This window comes from Salmo trutta, unplaced genomic scaffold, assembly GCF_901001165.1.
Source record: "Salmo trutta unplaced genomic scaffold, fSalTru1.1, whole genome shotgun sequence".
In the NCBI taxonomy this organism is placed as follows: Eukaryota; Metazoa; Chordata; class Actinopteri; order Salmoniformes; family Salmonidae; genus Salmo; species Salmo trutta.
The window spans coordinates 13,172-25,178 of record NW_021822878.1 but is presented as its reverse complement, the minus strand read 5'-3'; the positions used below and the strand labels follow the sequence as shown (position 1 = coordinate 25,178).

Sequence of the window (12,007 nt, the reverse complement as noted above, 5' to 3'; positions counted from 1 at the left end):
CCTGTCCATCATTCCAACACAGTCTTGGAGCCGAGGCCCAATGCAGCTGAGGAGAAAATCATCAGTCAGCTTACAGAAACACTTCAGTAACCTCAACAACAAGCATCCACCAACTCTTTATAAAGTGTGCACATACTATGAACAAATTCCATCACTCATGAACATTAATAACCAATTCATAAGCGCTTCTAATAGCTGATTGATGAAAGCAATTATTGAGTGAACATAACAAGCTATACGGGAACAAAGCTCAATGGTCCAATACAGTCAACCAACTTAATAAGAGAGACATAACTAGGGGATGAAGTCCTGACCAGATACTGAGAGATAGAGATTATACAGGCTATGGAGGTGTATAACAGACAAACAGACAGACAGACTGACAGACTGACAGACAGGCAGACAGGCAGACAAGCAGACAGGCAGACAGGTAGACAGGCAGACAGGCAGACAGGCAGACAGAAAGACTGACATACTGACAGACAGACAGGCAGACAGGCAGACAGGCAGACAAGCAGACAGGCAGACAGAAAGACTGACAGACTGACAGACTGACAGACTGACAGACAGACAGAAAGACTGACAGACAGGCAGACTGACAGACAGAAAGACTGACAAGCAGACAGGCAGACAGGTAGACAGAAAGACTGACAGACAGGCAGACAAGCAGACGGGTAGACAGGCAGACAGGTAGACAGGCAGACAGGCAGACAGGCAGACAGACAGACAGGCAGACAGGCAGACAGGCAGACAGGCAGACAGGCAGTGTGGACTGATTAAAACAAGGCCATTGGGCTTCTCTCTCATTATCTATAACACATTTCAAGAGGATTGTGATCAGCCTCTGACACAAAGACAGTCAGAGTCTGAGGCAGATCAAATTACACAGCTAATTAAGAGGAGCTGCCTTGGAATTCCATTCAAAGTCTGCCTCGCTCCAGAAATGAAGAAACGGCACCCAACAGCTAATTAGCAGACAATTAGTTTATCCGATCTATGGCTCGCTGCTGTTTGTGATATGATAATTACTCTAGTGTGCCACGTTTGTAAACATCCGGATTGAACAGCTAGTTTAGTCACACACCAAAGACAGCAAGTCTCAGACTACCCATGTATGTATCAGAGAGGCATCTGGAGTACGACTGCTGATCTAGAATCAGTTTAGTAATTTAGCTCATAATAAATATGATTATATGGACTGGTGTGGTTCTGATTCTAGATCCGTTTAATAAATATGATTATATGGACTGGTGTGGTTCTGATTCTAGATCAGTTTAATAAATATGATTATATGGACTGGTGTGGTTCTGATTCTAGATCAGTTTAATAAATATGATTATATGGACTGGTGTGGTTCTGATTCTAGATCAGTTTAATAAATATGATTATATGGACTAGTGTGGTTCTGATTCTAGATCAGTTTAATAAATATGATTATGTGGACTGGTGTGGTCCTGATTCTAGATCAGTTTAATAAATATGATTATATGGACTGGTGTGGTTCTGATTCTAGATCAGTTTAATAAATATGATTATATGGACTGGTGTGGTTCTGATTCTAGATCAGTTTAATAAATATGATTATATGTACTAGTGTGGTTCTGATTCTAGATCAGTTTAATAAATATGATTATATGGACTGGTGTGGTTCTGATTCTAGATCAGTTTAATAAATATGATTATATGGACTGGTGTGGTTCTGATTCTAGATCAGTTTAATAAATATGATTATATGGACTGGTGTGGTTCTGATTCTAGATCAGTTTAATAAATATGATTATATGGACTGGTGTGGTTCTGATTCTAGATCAGTTTAATAAATATGATTATATGGACTAGTGTGGTTCTGATTCTAGATCAGTTTAATAAATATGATTATGTGGACTGGTGTGGTCCTGATTCTAGATCAGTTTAATAAATATGATTATATGGACTGGTGTGGTTCTGATTCTAGATCAGTTTAATAAATATGATTATATGGACTGGTGTGGTTCTGATTCTAGATCAGTTTAATAAATATGATTATATGTACTAGTGTGGTTCTGATTCTAGATCAGTTTAATAAATATGATTATATGGACTAGTGTGGTTCTGATTCTAGATCAGTTTAATAAATATGATTATATGGACTGGTGTGGTTCTGATTCTAGATCAGTTTAATAAATATGATTATATGGACTAGTGTGGTTCTGATTCTAGATCAGTTTAATAAATATGATTATATGGACTAGTGTGGTTCTGATTCTAGATCAGTTTAATAAATATGATTATATGGACTAGTGTGGTTCTGATTCTAGATCAGTTTAATAAATATGATTATATGGACTGGTGTGGTTCTGATTCTAGATCAGTTTAATAAATATGGTTATATGGACTAGTGTGGTTCTGATTCTAGATCAGTTGAATAAATATGATTATATGGACTGGTGTGGTTCTGATTCTAGATCAGCATTCCTTCTAAATCTAAGGTGGCGTGTGTATCACTTTTCTTCAGTTGAATTCTGCCATTACATGCAGTGTGATGATGTAGACCTTTGCTGCATCTCCTTTGTTCTAAATTCCCCCACCCCTCCCCCTCCATTCACTCAAACACACCCTGGCCGCTCATTCCCTGAAGCTAATATGGCGTGCCCGGAGTCAGATGCAGGTTAGCGTTTTTTGTCATAAAGCTTATTCTGGAGGCAGCTCTGCAGGGGTCTCTAGCTGGCACAGTTAGCTGGCACAGTCATAAAATCTGATTTTAAACCTAACCTTAACCTTAACTTTAACCTGTTGGGGCTAGGGGGCAGTATTTGCACGGCCGGATAAAAAACGTACCCAATTTAAACTGGTTACTACTCTTGCCCAGAAACGAGAATATGCATATAATTAGTAGATATGGATAGAAAACACACACAAGTTTCTAAAACTGTTTGAATGGTGTCTGTGAGTATAACAGAACTCATATGGCAGGCCAAAACTTGAGAAGATTCCATACAGGAAGTGCCCTGTCTGACAATTTGTTCTCCTTCTAGGGCATCTCTATCAAAAATACAGCATCTCTGCTGTAACGTGACATTTTCTAAGGCTTCCATTGGCTCTCAGAAGGCGCCAGAAAGTGGAATGACGTCTCTCCAGTCTCTGGGCGAAAAACAGCAGGAGATTTTGTGAGTGGTCAGGCAGAGAACAGTGACACTGGAGATGCTCGTTCATGTGAATTCTCCTTGTTTTTCTTTCTCTCTACAACGTCGCCCAGTTGGAATATTATCGGTATTTTACGAGAAAAATCGCATAAAAATTGATTTTAAACAGCGTTTGACATGCTTCGAAGTACGGTAATGGAATATTTTGAATTTTTTGGTCACGAAATGAGCTCGCGCGTCACCCTTCGGATAGTTACCTGAACGCATGAACAAAACGGAGCTATTTCAATATAACTATGGATTATTTCGAACCAAAACAACATTTGTTGTTGAAGTAGAAGTCCTGGGAGTGCATTCTAACGAAGAACAGCAAAGGTAATCCAATTTTTCTTATAGTAAATCTGAGTTTGTCGAGGGCCAAACTTGGTGGGTGTCAAATTAGCTATTCGTGATGGCCGGGCTATCTACTCAGAATATTGCAAAATGTGCTTTCGCCGAAAAGCTATTTTAAAATCTGACACCGCGATTGCATAAAGGAGTTCTGCATCTATAATTCTTAAAATAATTGTTATGTATTTTGTGAACGTTAATCGTGAGTAATTAAGTAAATTCACCGGAAGTTTGCGGTGGGTATGCTAGTTCTGAACATCACATGCTAATGTAAAAAACTGTTTTTTGATATAAATATGAACTTGATTGAACAAAACATGCATGTATTGTATAACATAATGTCCTAGGAGTGTCATCTGATGAAGATCATGAAAGGTTAGTGCTGCATTTAGCTGTGGTTTTGGGTTTTGTGACATATAGGCTTGCTTTGAAAATGGCTGTGTGATTATTTTTGGCAGGGTACTCTCCTGACATAATCTAATGTTTTGCTTTCGCTGTAAAGCCTTTTTGAAATCGGACAGTGTGGTTAGATTAACGAGTCTTGTCTTTAAAATGGTGTAAAATAGTCATATGTTTGAGAAATTGAAGTTATAGCATTTATGAGGTATTTGTATTTCGCGCCACGCGATTCCACTGGCTGTTGACTAGGTGGGACGCAAACGTCCCACCTTGCCCAGGGAGGTTAACCACACTGCTAACCCTTATGCCTAATCCTAACCTTAAATGAAGACAAAAAAGCAAATTTTTGTTTTCATTCATCTTTGCAATATAGCCAATTTTGCAGCTGGCCCATCTAAGTGGAAAACATTCAGTTCGGCCTCCAGAACAAGAATCATGACAATAATTGTCAACCTGCATGTCAGATGGAGGGCAGGATAAGGAGAAGAGGAGTGATGGAGCCATCGCCATGTGAGCCGAGGTTCAGCAGTCACCGGGGCGAGGAGTGTGGGGAGGGATCAATGGTCAGCTGACTAATATCGGCTGCAATGAGTGTCACCGAGGAGATGAGATGAGGAGATGAGGAGATGAAGGGAGGTATTGTGAACACTGTGTCACAGAGAGACCACAGAGCCACTCAGAGTCTTTGATGTCAGAGGGTAGAGGGGAGAGAGAGAAAGAGAAAGAGGAAGAGAGGGGGGGAGAGAGAGGGGGGGAGGAAGAGAGAGTGGGGAGAGTGAGAGAAAGGGGGAGAGAGAGAGAAAGGGGGGGAGAGAGAGAACTGAACAACCTCAATTCGTCGGGGCATGGACTCTACAAGGTGTCAAGTGTTCCACAGGGATGCTGGCCCATGTTGACTCCAATGCTTCCCACAGTTGTGTCACCCCCCCCCTGCCTTGGCGGTTTTCCTATTTTGTTGCATTACAACCTGTAATTTCAATGGATTTTTATTTGGATTTCATGTAATGAACATACACTAAATAGTCCAAAATGGGGAAGTGAAATGAAAAAATTGACTTGTTTCAAAAAATATATATATATATTTTTAAAACGGAAAAGTAGTGCGTGCATATGTATTCACCCCCTTTGCAATGAAGCCCATAAATAAGATCTGGTGCAACCAATTACCTTCAGAAGTCACATAATTAGTTAAATCAAGTCTACCTGTGTGCAACATAAGTGTCACATGATCTGTCACATGATCTCAGTATATACACCTCTTATGAAAGGCCCCAGAGTCTGCAACACCACTAATCATGTGGCACCACCAAGCAAGCGGCACCATGAAGACCAATGAGCTCTCCAAACAGGTCAGGGACAAAGCTGTGGGGAAGTATAGATCAGGGTTGGGTTAGAGAAAAATATCAGAAACTTTGAACATCCCACTGGGCACCATTAAATCCATTATTAAAGAATGGAAAGGATATGGCACCACAACAAACCTACCAAACCTCATGGACCAGGCAAGGAGGGCTATAATCAGAGAGGCAACAAAGAGACCAAAAATAACCCTGAAGGAGCTGCAAAGCTGCAAAGCTCCATAGCGGAGATTGGAGTATCTGTCCATAGGACCACTTTAAGCAGTACACTCCACCGAGCTGGGCGTTACGGAAGACTGGCCAGAAAAAAAGCCATTGCTTAAAGAAAGAAATGTGCAAACATGTTTGGTGTTCGCCAAAAGGCATGTGCGAGACTCCCCAAACATATGAAAGAAGGTACTCTTGTCAGATGAGACTAAAATGTAGCTTTTTGGCCATCAAGGAAAATGCTATGTCTGGGGCAAACCCAACACCTCCCATCACCCCGAGAACACCATCCCCACAGTGAAGCATGGTAGTGGCAGCATCATGCTGTGGGGGTGTTTTTCATCAGCAGGGACTGGGAAACTGGTCAGAATTGAAGGAATGATGGATGGCGATAAATGCAGGAAAATTCTTGAGGGAAACCTGTTTCAGTCTTCCAGAGATTTGAGACTGGGACGGAGGTTCACCTTCCAGCAGGACAATGACCCTAAGCATACTGCTCAAGCAACACTTGAGTGATTTAAGGGGAAACATTTAAATATCTTGGAATGGCCTAGTCAAAGTTCAGACCTCAATCCAATTGAGGATCTGTGAACTTGAAGGAGCTGGAGCAGTTTTTCCTTGAAGAATTGTAAAAAATCCCAGTGGCTAGATGTGCCAAGCTTATAGAGACATACCCCAAGAGTGTAATTGCTGCAAAAGGTGGCCCTAGTATTGACTTCGGGGGGGGGGGGGGGGTGAATAGTTATGCACGCTCAAGTTTTCTGTTTTATTGTCTTATTTCTTGTTTTTTCACAATGAAAAATAGTTTGCACCTTAAAAGTGGTAGGCATGTTGTGTAAATCAAATGATACAAACCCTCAAAAAATCGATTTTAATTCCAGGTTGTAAAGCAAGCCACTGTACTACCATATCCCCATTCAAAGGCACTTAAAACTTTTGTATTTTACCCTCAGACTGGCACACATACACAATCAACGTTTCAATTGTCTTGAAAACAAATCCTTCTTTAACCTTTCTCCTCACCTTCATCTACACTGATTGAAGTGGATTTAACAGGTAACCTCAATAAAGGATCGTAGCTGGTCAGTCTATGCCATGGAAAGAGCAGGTGTTCTTAATGTTTTGTATACTCAGTGTATATATCAATGACTTGGTGAGAGCAGTAGAACAGCCTGCAGCACCTGCCCTCACTCTACTAGAATCTGATGTCAAATGTCTACTGTTGGCTGATGATCTGGTGCTTCTGTCTCCAACCAAGGAGGGTCTACAACAGCACCTAGATCTTCTGCACAGTGTCTGTCAGACCGGGGTCCTGACAGTATTACAAAAAAGGTCCAGTTGCCAGGCCCACAAATACAAATTCCATCTAGACACCGTTGCCCTAGAGCACACAAAAAACTATACATACCTCGGCCTAAACATCAGCGCCACAAGTAACTTCCACAAAGCTGTGAGCGATCTGAGAGACAAGGCAAGAAGGGCCTTCTATGCCATCAAAAGGAACATACCGTTTGACATCCCAATGAGGATCTGGGAAAAAACACTTGAATCAGTTATAGAACCTCACCAACCAAGAATTGACAAAATGGGACAAACACCAAATTGTGACTCTGCATGCAGAGTTGTGAAAAAATATCCTCTGTGTATAACGTAAAACACCAAATAATGCATGCAGAGAAGAATTAGGACGATACCCGCTAATGATCAAAATCCTGAAAAGAGACGTTAAATTCTACAACCACCTAAAAGGAAGCGATTCCAAAACCTTCCATAACAAAGCCATCACCTACAGAGAGATGAGCCTAGAGAAGAGTCCCTTAAAAAAAACAGAGCAAACTAGAATGCTATTTAGCCCTAAACAGAGAGTACACAGTGGCAGAATACCTGACCACTGAGACTGACACAAACTTAAGGAAAGCTTTGACTTTGTACAGACTCAGTGAGCATAGCCTTGCTATTGAGAGAGGCCGCTGTAGGCAGACCTGGCTCTCAAGAGAAGACAGGCTATGTGCACACTGCCCACAAAATGAGATGGAAACTGAGCTGCACTTCCTAACCTCCTGCCAAATGTATGACCGTATTAGAGACACATATTTCCCTCGGATTACACAGATCCACAAAGAATTTGAAAACAAATCCAATTTTGATAAACTCCCATATCTACTGGGTGAAATACCACAGTGTGGCATCACAGCTGCAAGATTTGTGACCTGTTGCCACAAGAAAAGGGCAACCAGTGAAGAACAAACACCATTGTAAATACAACCCATATTTATGTTTATTTATTTTCCCTTTATTACTTTAACTATTTTGACATCGTTACAATACTGTATGTAGACATAATATGACATTTGTAATGTCTTTATTCTTTTGAAACTTTTGTGTAATGTTTACTGTTCTTTTCTGACTGTTCATTTCACTTTTGTTTATTATCAATTTCACTTGCTTTGGCAATGTAAACATGTTTCTCATGCCAATAAAGCCCTTTGAATTGAATTGAATTGAGAGAGTGAGAGCAAGAGAGAGAGAGAGAGAAAGAGAGATCATCTGTCCATCTCTTGATCCTCTTTCCTAAGCCTCCTCCTCTCTCTCTCTCTCTCTCTGTCTTTCTTTCTTTCTTTCTTTGGTAGCGGTTTGGGAAGTGGAGGGCTGAGTCACTTCCTTTATAGTGCACTACTTCTGCTACTGTTTATAGAAGCTCTTCTTGATTTTAAAAGTCCCATCAGGACTTGTATGACATTATTTATGACATACTTCATACAAACAATTTCAGATTTCAAAGAGATGAGAAGTATTGATGTAGAAAGCCTACATCAAATGAACCCATATACACACCCAGCACCACCCTTCTCTCACTCTCACTCTCTCTCTCTTTTCTCGTACCCCTGGGTGCAGTTGGCGTGGCAGGGGTGGCACTCGTTGTTGGCCTCGGCATATTTGAAGATGAAGCTGTTGGTGCCTTGGAGGCCGTCGGGGCACTTTTCCACACAGTTGGGCCCGTCTTTGAAGTGAAGACAGGTCACACATTGATCTGGGCCCTGAGAGGTAGAGGGAGAGAGATGGGAGAGGAGGAGGAGAAGGAGGAGGATGAGGAAGAGGAGAAGGAGGAGAAGGTGAAGGAGATAGAAGATGAGAAAGAAGAGATACAAGAGGGGAGAAAGTGGGGGAAAGAAGAGGGAGAAGAAGAAGAGGAGGAGGAGGATGAGAAGGAGGAAGTAAAGGAGATGGATAGAAGAGGCAGAGGAGGATGAGAAGGAGGAAGTAAAGGAGATGGATAGAAGAGGAAGAGGAGGATGAGAAAGAGGAAGTAAAGGAGATGGATAGAAGAGGAGGAGGAGGATGAGAAGGAGGAAGTAAAGGAGATGGATAGAAGAGGAAAAGGAGGATGAGAAAGAGGCAGTAAAGGAGATGGATAGAAGAGGAAGAGGAGGATGAGAAGGAGGAAGTAAAGGAGATGGATAGAAGAGGAAGAGGAGGTTGAGAAGGAGGAAGTAAAGGAGATGGATAGAAGAGGAGGAGGAGGATGAGAAGGAGGAAGTAAAGGAGATGGATAGAAGAGGAAGAGGAGGATGAGAAAGAGGAAGTAAAGGAGATGGATAGAAGAGGAAGAGGAGGATGAGAAGGAATAAGTAAAGGAGATGGATAGAAGAGGAAGAGGAGGATGAGAAAGAGGCAGTAAAGGAGATGGATAGAAGAGGAAGAGGAGGTTGAGAAGGAGGAAGTAAAGGAGATGGATAGAAGAGGAGGAGGAGGATGAGAAGGAGGAAGTAAAGGAGATGGATAGAAGAGGAAGAGGAGGATGAGAAGGAGGAAGTAAAGGAGATGGATAGAAGAGGAAGAGGAGGATGAGAAGGAATAAGTAAAGGAGATGGATAGAAGAGGAAGAGGAGGTTGAGAAGGAGGAAGTAAAGGAGATGGATAGAAGAGGAGGAGGAGGATGAGAAGGAGGAAGTAAAGGAGATGGATAGAAGAGGAAGAGGAGGATGAGAAGGAGGAAGTAAAGGAGATGGATAGAAGAGGAAGAGGAGGATGAGAAGGAATAAGTAAAGGAGATGGATAGAAGAGGAAGAGGAGGTTGAGAAGGAGGAAGTAAAGAAGATGAATAGAAGAGGAAGAGGAGGATGAGAAGGAGGAAGTAAAGGAAATGAATAGAAGATGAAGAGGAAGAGACATTGACCACATATCAGCACGTCAACACAGTTCACACTTCTGTACAAGCATCCGCGATGGATTCAGACAGCAGATATAAACACATGGAGAGATGAAGGAAGAGACGATAGAGAGATGGGTCTGTGGACGCATGTGCTGCTGCTGCGGTTGAACCTTTTGCTGTGGGCTTGGACACCTCATGTACGGTTAATGACGTGTGTTTGGCTGGTTGATAGACAGCCTTTCACCTTCAGGTCTGAGAAAATGACAGCTGTAACCCCTCTCCATCAATACACTATCTCCCTGCCGAGCTGTGTCAATGTATTGTGTCTCTCTGACTGTGTGTGTGTGTGTATGTGTGTGTGTGTGTGTGTCGCGTGTGTGTGTGTTGTGTGTGTGTGTGTGTGTGTGTGTGTGTGTGTGTGTGTGTGTGTGTGTGTGTGTGTGTGTGTGTGTGTGTGTATTCATACATCTGGTGATTGACTCCTGTGTTATTTACTTCTGAGCTGTGACTGGACTGCAGGAGACACTGCAAGACACTGTGAAACACTGCGTATCACTGCATCGTCATAGAGACTATTTTCCTCCCCTCCTCCCTGTCCTCCCCCGGGGATTCTTTACACAAGTATCAAATTCTACAAATAGGGCTTTAACAGGGGCCTGTAAAAAAGGGTCTCCATGACAGCTGGATATATCATGAACCCTAAACCATGGAGAGTTATACACCACTGTCCATACGCCACATATAAAACAAGATTAGAGTCCTCCTACGTGGCAGGGGAGATGATTTAAACCAACCTTGGGTTGTTATAGATCCAGACAGAGAGAGAGGGATGTGGGGGGGTTCAAGGGTTTTCAACCAGGTGGCATTTTAAAGGGAAATTCTAGCATTTAGAAGAGGACAGGTGGGAATGGATGAGGGACTTCTGAGGGGTGCGTTCTCTGTGGAAGGTCAGAGGCTGTCAAAAACACATATCCTTCTGGAATGCGTTTTACCTTCGTAGCTAACGTGGTACTTTATTTATCTCCATAAAAGCAGATTTGAGGCGTTCAGGGACATCTCCCCTGATCAGTTCGCATAACAAGTAGAAACTCTGACCCAGTTGGTTACGTTGTGTAGTCAGGAAAAACTCAGTGGCCTAACAGTACAGTACACTGTAACTCCTAAAACTCTCCAGACAGGATGTGACATCAGCAGACCCAAAGGGCAGGTTAGTCATTTTCATCATGACTCTTGTTCTGGATGCAGCTCTGCAGATTGGTCACGATCTGGCACAGCCACAAAGTCATAAAATCTGATTTTAAACCTAACCTTAACACTAACCTTACTGCTAACCCTAATGCCTAACCCTAACCTTAACCCTAACCATAACCTTACTGCTAACCCTAATGCCTAACCCTAACCTTAAATTAAGACCAAGACGCTTTTCATACATTTTTTGTTTTCATACATTTTTACAATGTAGCCAATTTTCACTTTGCAGCTGGCCTATCTAAGGGGAAATCGCTCAGTTCTGCCTCCAGGACAAGATTCATGACAATAAACGTCAACCTGCACCCAAAGAACACACAGGTTCAGGGCGAGGTGTAACACCAATGACAGTTGCCGTATATTGCCGTGGTGATCATTCTACTTACCATTCCGAGGCAAGTCATGGTCTTGTCCTGAGATCTCTCACACTGGCTGTCACACTCCAAACACACTGAACCATTGGTAAACTCACGCACATCTCTAAAGGAGAGAGAGAGAGAGAGAGAGAGAGAGAGAGAGAGAGAGAGAGAAAACAGGCTTAACAGAATCATTATGTCTGATATAGTAACAGGCTTAGCAGAGTCAATATGTCTGATATAGTAACAGGCTTAGCAGAGTCAATATGTCTGATATAGTAACACGCTTAGCAGAGTCAATATGTCTGATATAGTAACAGGCTAAGCAGAGTCAATATGTCTGATATAGTAACAGGCTTAGCAGAGTCAATATGTCTGATATAGTAACAGGCTTAGCAGAGTCAATATGTCTGATATAGTAACAGGCTTAGCCGAGTCAATATGTCTGATATAGTAACAGGCTTAGCAGAGTCAATATGTCTGATATAGTAACAGGCTTAGCAGAGTCAATATGTCTGATATAGTAACAGGCTTAGCAGAGTCAATATGTCTGATATAGTAACAGGCTTAGCAGAGTCAATATGTATGATATAGTAACAGGCTTAGCAGAGTCAATATGTCTGATATAGTAACACGCTTAGCAGAGTCAATATGTCTGATATAGTAACAGGCTTAGCAAAGTCAATATGTCTGATATAGTAACAGGCTTAGCAGAGTCAATATGTCTGATATAGTAACAGGCTTAGCAGAGTCAATATGTCTGATATTGTAACA

The 12,007-nt window shown here is 41.9% G+C and overlaps 1 long non-coding RNA gene across 1 annotated transcript; it reads right to left on the bottom strand.

Moving 5' to 3' along the window:
• On the bottom strand, positions 1–11,358 carry LOC115186237 (uncharacterized). The gene is made up of 3 exons (XR_003875655.1): positions 11,264–11,358; positions 8,360–8,514; positions 1–46 (listed from the first exon to the last, which is right to left on the bottom strand). It is a non-coding gene; the product is annotated as an uncharacterized LOC115186237 (long non-coding RNA).
• Positions 11,359–12,007: the final 649 nt, after the last annotated feature.